A 6,785-nucleotide genomic window follows, 5' to 3' on the forward strand; every position below is an offset into this window, starting at 1 on the left:
GCAGGAGTTCGTGGGGCTCCACACCTTCATATAAATATTAAATTAAAAAACCAAGGAAACGAAAATAATTTTTTTCTGCGGATGAGAAACTAAAATAATTTGGAATCAAACCTGGTTGTCCAATCTACTCACGTGTGAAGTTTCCTGAAAAGATATCAGGAAATGTATCCATGTCGAAGAAAATGCAGTCCGGCCAACAATCCATCCAAACAGAACAGTATTATTCTATATGCTGGATTCTTTTTATCTTTTTTCATCGAGAATACATTTTCTCGGATTTTTCACGAGACTTCACATGGAAGTAGATTGGACACCTAGGTTTGATATCCTAAAATTCCTATTTTTTAATTTCCCTAGTTTGTTTTATGAATTTAATACTCATATAGGGGGTGGAGCACCCGAGTGCTCCAACTCCTCTTCCCCATTACAACACATATTTCACATATTAAGAACTGAATTACAAATCTTTCCAGGTTATGACAAGATTATTACATTTTAAAGTTTGACATGAATAAAATAGAGTAAAATAACACTAATGAACATCATCTTTCCAGGTTTTAAGAGAATGCCTGAGGGAGTCCTGAATTAGGGGTGTCCGGATGGCCGGACTATATCTTCAGCCGGACTCCTGGACTATGAAGATACAAGATTGAAGATTTCGTCTCGTGTCCGGAAGGGACTTTCCTTGGCGTGGAAGACGAGCTTGGCGATACGGATATATAGATCTCCTACCATTGTAACCGACTTTGTGTAACCCTAACCCTCTCCGGTGTCTATATAAACCGGAGGGTTTTAGTGTGTAGGACAATGTACAGAACAGCAATCATACCATAGGCTAGCTTCTAGGGTTTAGCCTCTCCGATCTCGTGGTAGATCTACTCTTGTACTACCCATATCATCAATATTAATCAAGCATGACGTAGGGTTTTACCTCCATCAAGAGGGCCCGAACCTGGGTAAAACTTCGTGTCCCTTGCCTCCTGTTACCATCTAGACGCACAGTTCGGGACCCCCTACCCGAGATCCGCCGGTTTTGACACCGACATTGGTGCTTTCATTGAGAGTTCCTCTGTGTCGTCGCCATCAGGAAGGATGCCTCGCCCCGTCTTTAAAGACGGCACCGTTGCTAAGGGAGCTTTGACTGTCGGCCAAACCCTCCGGCTAGGTGGTTTTCTTATGACCGCATGTTCGGCTTCTGCACCGACGATGACCTCTCGAGCCATCAAAAACAATCTTCATGTCAGCCCGGAACTCGCCGAGAAGTTAGATCCAATGGAGGTCCCCTCCATAAACGAGCTCTTGGATCGCATCGCCTCCCTGGGAGTCGCTACGAATTACGACCAGATTGGGCCTAAACCCGATCTGAGAGAGATTAACTCTCCCCAAGTCACCCATCATGTTGCCGTGGTAGAGGGATAGTGCGGCGACCCTTCATCTATCTTAAGGACTAGCTACGTCCGGATTCCCGATCCCTCCAAGCCGGATACCCACGGAAGGGAGGATATCACTCAAGACCTGAACTTAGAGTCAGGCGACGGGCTGGATTCATTGGACAACATCTAGGAATCCAAATTTTCGAGTTCGGAAATTCCTCGGCCTCTGAGCCTCAGGTTGGGTGAGCCTTCGGATTTAATTCCACCCACCCACCCGAACATAAGCGATCTATCCCAAATCAGACAAGACCCCGATGAAACAGTACGTCATTACTGGGCCAGATTCCTCCTGATTAGGAACAGGATAAGGGACTGCCGCGAGGAAGACGCAATCTCAATCTTCTGCAATAATTGCACGGACAAGGGAATCCTCAACGCCATAAGTCGCCGTGATATTACACGCTTCGCTGACTTAGCATCCATTGTACAAAAGTACGGTGCGATGGAAAGCGCCTGGAAAACCGAAATAAAATTTTGGGACGATCCGGCCCTGAATACAAACCCAGTCTGAAATAAAAGGGTGCATCATCGCCAGACACCCGGGTCAAACACCAAAAAGCAAAAACCTTCTACAGGGCATGGAACCGTACTGGAAGGATGGCTTAATGGACACTGTAAAATTCATAGTACAGAAGACGCCACACCAACTCACAACCTTAGAGCATGTTGGATACTCCGGCAGGTGGCCAAAATTGGCGAAGATCTCCTAATTCCGGAGGCCACAGAAAGCCACCCCAGAGACACCAACACGGTATTAACAGTCTTCGAGACTTTCGCATCAAATAATATGCGAAAAAGGACACTCCGCAGCCTTGCCGAAGTCTACCAAGTAGCAACAATAAACCCATGGAGTGACATGGCTATTACCTTTAACGCCAGTGATGAACCTAAATTCCGAACAGCCCAAGCACCAGCCCCATTGTTCCTCAGTCCAATAGTGGACGGCTTTCGTCTTACCAAGGTACTCATGGACGGCGGTAGAGGATTGAACCTCATTTATGAGGAAACCCTTCAAAAAATGGAAATAGACTGGAACCGCATTGAGCGAAGCAGCACAACCTTTAGAGGAATAATCCCCAGTCGGGAAGCGCTCTGTACAGGAAAAATCACACTAGATGTGGTGTTCGGCACGCCGGATAATTACAGGTCCGAAGAGGTCACATTCCATGTGGCTCCGTTCAGCAGCGGTTATCACGCTCTGCTAGGGCGGGAAGCGTTTACAATCTTCCAAGCAATACCCCATTACGGGTACATGAAGCTCAAGATGCCCGGGCCTAACGGGATCATCACTCTCGCTAGTGATCCGGACATAGCACTCCGCGCCGAAAACAAGACAGCCGCACTGGCCCTCGAGGCACTATCCGAAGCCCTAGAGGCTGAGGAACTAACTGCGCTGCGCTCCACGGTGAATAGGGACGATGTGGTACTCGACAAAAGATCCAAGTCCACCTCCTTTAAACCGGCGGACTAAATAGTCAAATTCCAGGTCCATCCAACGGACCCCAATAAAACAGCTTCCATCGGGGCACAGTTAAACCCTGATGTAGACGCCGCACTGCGAGAGTTCCTACGAGAGAACTGGGACATTTTTGCCTGGCACCCTTCAGACATGCCAGGAATCCCACGCAGGCTGGCCGAGCACAGCTTAAATATCCTAAAAGGATTCAAACCTGTCAAACAAGCTCTTCGGCGTTTTTCCGAACCTAAGAGACAGGCCATGGGAGAGGAGCTAGCAAAGCTATTGGAGGCCGGATTCATCAGAGATATAAAATATCTGGACTGGCTAGCAAACCTGGTGATGGTACCAAAGAAGGACAAATCATGGCGCCTGTGCGTTGATTTTAAAGACCTTAACAAGGCTTGCCCAAAGGATCCCTTCCCCCTCCCCCGCATCGATCAAATTATCGACGCTACCGCAGGACACGATTCGTTGTGTTTCCTCGACGCATATTCCGGCTACCATCAAATCAAGATGGCAGAATCAGACCAAGCCGCAACGGCATTTATCACACCATACGGCCCATTCTGCTTCAACACAATGCCCTTCGGGCTCAAAAACGCCGGCGCAACATATCAGCGCATGATTCAGACATGTCTGGCAAACCAGATCGGCAAAACAGTGGAGGCATATGTAGATGATGTGGTCGTCAAAACAAGACATGTCGAATCTCTAGTAGACGACTTGAGGCTCACATTTGATAACCTCCGAACATACAACATCAAGCTCAACCTAGAAAAATGCGTTTTCGGCGTCCCAGCCGGAAAGCTCTTGGGCTTCATTGTATCCGGTAGAGGAATTGAAGCAAATCCAGCCAAGATCCGAGCTCTGTCACAATTGGGTATCCCAAAGGACCTCAAACAAATACAAAAACCGGATGCGTGGCGGCTCTAAGCCGCTTTATCTCCCGCTTGGGAGAAAAGGCCCTACCCCTTTACTGCCTCCTTCGGCGAACCGAACACTTCGAATGGACGGATGTAGCCACGGCCGGACTCGACGAAATAAAAGCCATATTGGCAACAAACCCAGTCCTGGCCGCGCCAAATATTGGCGAACCAATGCTATTGTACATTGCAGCAACACATCAGGTTGTAAGCACAGTGCTCATCGTCGAACGAGAAACGGACGGACACAAATTCCCCCTTCAAAAGTCGGTCTATTATGTGTCCACTGTCCTCACTCCGTGCAAATCACGGTACCCGCATTATCAAAAGATTGCTTACGCGGTATTCATGGCATCCCGGAAGCTACGACACTACTTTCAAGAGTGTTCAATAACAGTAGCCTCGGAAGTACCACTTAACGATATTATAAACAACCGTGACGCAACGGGCCGGATTGCAAAATGGGCCATTGAGCTCCTCCCGTTCGACATAACTTATAAGCCACGGCGAGCCATCAAGTCGCAAGTTTTGGCCGACTTTGTCGCAGAATGGACGAAGGCGGAACTCCCTAAAGAGTACGACACATATTCAAATTGGATCATGCATTTTGACGGCTCCAAGATGTTGGCCGGACTAGGGGCTGGCGTCGTTTTGACGTCCCCCACAGGAGACACAGTTCAATACGTACTCTAGATTATGTACACAGACTCTAACAATGCAGCCGAATATGAGGCCCTTTTACATGGTCTCCGGATGGCAGTATCCATGGGCATTCAACGCCTAGAGGTGCGCGGGAACTCAAACCTCGCAATATCCCAAATAAATGGAGACTTTGATGCCAAGGATCCAAAAATGGCAGCTTACCGCAACACCGTCCTAAAAATGTCAGCTCGGTTCGAAGGGCTTGAATTTCACCATATAGCCCGGGAAAATAATCAGGCGGCAGATGTCCTGGCACGGATCAGCGCAAAACGCGATGTAGTCCCCCCCAACATCTTCTTGGAAAGGTTGTTCAAGCCATCCGTAGTATGGGAAGGGAAGCCGAACAATAACAGCCCGGACCCAACCGCATTGCCCGACACCGAACATTCTAACACAATCGGAGGCTCTGTCAATGAAATAACACCTTCAGCCCACGTAATAATGGCCGTCATCGCCCCGTGGACAGAACCGTTCCTCGCCTACCTTACTAGGCAGGAACTCCCGGAGGACCAAAATGAGGCACGCTGCATAGTGCGGCGATCCAAAGCTTACAAAGTCCACGAGGGAGAGCTTTATAAGAAAAGCACTACCGGAGTCCTTCAAAGGTGCATCTCCGAAGAGGAAGGGCGGAACCTCCTGGCTGAAATTCATGCCGGACTCGACGGTCATCACGCTGCAGCTCGGTCCCTTGTAAGCAAGGCCTTCTGTACAGGCTTTTATTGGCCGATGGCCCGGGCAGACGCCCAGGACTTAGTCCAACGATGCGTCGGTTGCCAGCTCTTTGCAAACCAAAGCCATATGCCACCCACCGCCCTCCAAACTATCCCCATCACTTGGCTCTTCGCGGTCTGGGGGCTTGACATGGTTGGACCCCTTAAAGGCGAAACCCACAAGCAAAAATACTTACTAGTCATGGTGGATAAATTCACCAAATGGATAGAAGCCAAGCCTGTTAAGACGGCCGAATCTGGACCGGTGATAGACTTTATATCCGGGGTTGTACACTGTTACGGCGTCCCCCACAGCATCATCACTGATAACGACACGAACTTTACGGCCGACGAGGTAAAACTCTGGTGCAAAAACATTGGCATCAAGCCCGATTATGCTTCCGTCTATCACCCACAAACTAACGGCCAGGTCGAACATGCAAATGGTCTTATCATGAGCAGCATCAAACCCAGATTAGTGCGGTCCCTCAAGGAATCTAACACGCACTGGGTAGAGGAGCTCGACTCCGTACTCTGGGGGCTGCGGACCACGCCGAATCGCACCACCGGATACACACCATTCTTTATGGTGTACGGCGCAGAGGCAGTTTTGCCTTGCGACATAATTCATGACTCACCTCGAGTGCACATGTACGAAGAAAGAGAAGCCGAGCTCGATCGACAGGACAGTTTGGACGCATTGGAGGAGGAGCGTGACGTGGCAAAAGCATGTTCCGCATTCTACCAACAGCAGGCTCAAAGATACCAAAGCAGAGAAGTACGGGCCAAAAATTACAACATTGGCGAATTAGTTCTACGCCTGCCGGATAAGAAAAAGGACAAACTCAAGCCCAAGTGGGAAGGTCCCTTCATAATTGACCAAGTCCTGACTGGTGGAGCGTACCGCCTGCGAGATGCATCGGATAACCGACTCGAGCCGAACCCATGGAACGCAGCCCGTCTCCGAAGATTCTATGCCTAGCGCCGGACTCTGTGTTCGTCTCCTTCCTCTGTCCATTTTTTATATACTGTCTGTCTTACATTTCTCTCCTTCTCCCCTTCCTTTCTCTTATAGCCTTTAAAGGCTCATCAAATGACGTGCTATTCGCACTCATTAAACCTGGGGGCTTCTTTTAACAGAAGCTTATTTATACGGGCTTCATGCCCAACACATGTGTTACACTTCCGCATGTACCTTTTATTTCACCATTATATGCATCGATATGACTTAAGTTTTGGCCAAGCTGGGTTGCCTGGCTCCTGTGCTTACCCCTACGTTCCCGATTATTCGGCTAGGCGGTAAAGGGAGCACCTTTGCGATTGTTACTGCCGGATCAGCCGGATGTGTACCTCAGACTGGGTGAAGCCGAAAGCTAGCGTTCTTAAGGGAATATTCAGTCGGTGACCTAAAAGATGATCTTTTCACTTATTTATTTATGCGCCCCGGATGCTTTTTCCCGCGTCTTTTTCGCAGAATGGGCATGCACTTTAGGGCATGCCTCCCAGGGAAAGGAACCCCTAACGGAACTATTCTCCCTGGAAGATGTTTCTTACTAAC

The sequence above is a fragment of the Triticum aestivum genome, chromosome 3A, assembly GCF_018294505.1.
Source record: "Triticum aestivum cultivar Chinese Spring chromosome 3A, IWGSC CS RefSeq v2.1, whole genome shotgun sequence".
Lineage (NCBI taxonomy): Eukaryota > Viridiplantae > Streptophyta > Magnoliopsida > Poales > Poaceae > Triticum > Triticum aestivum.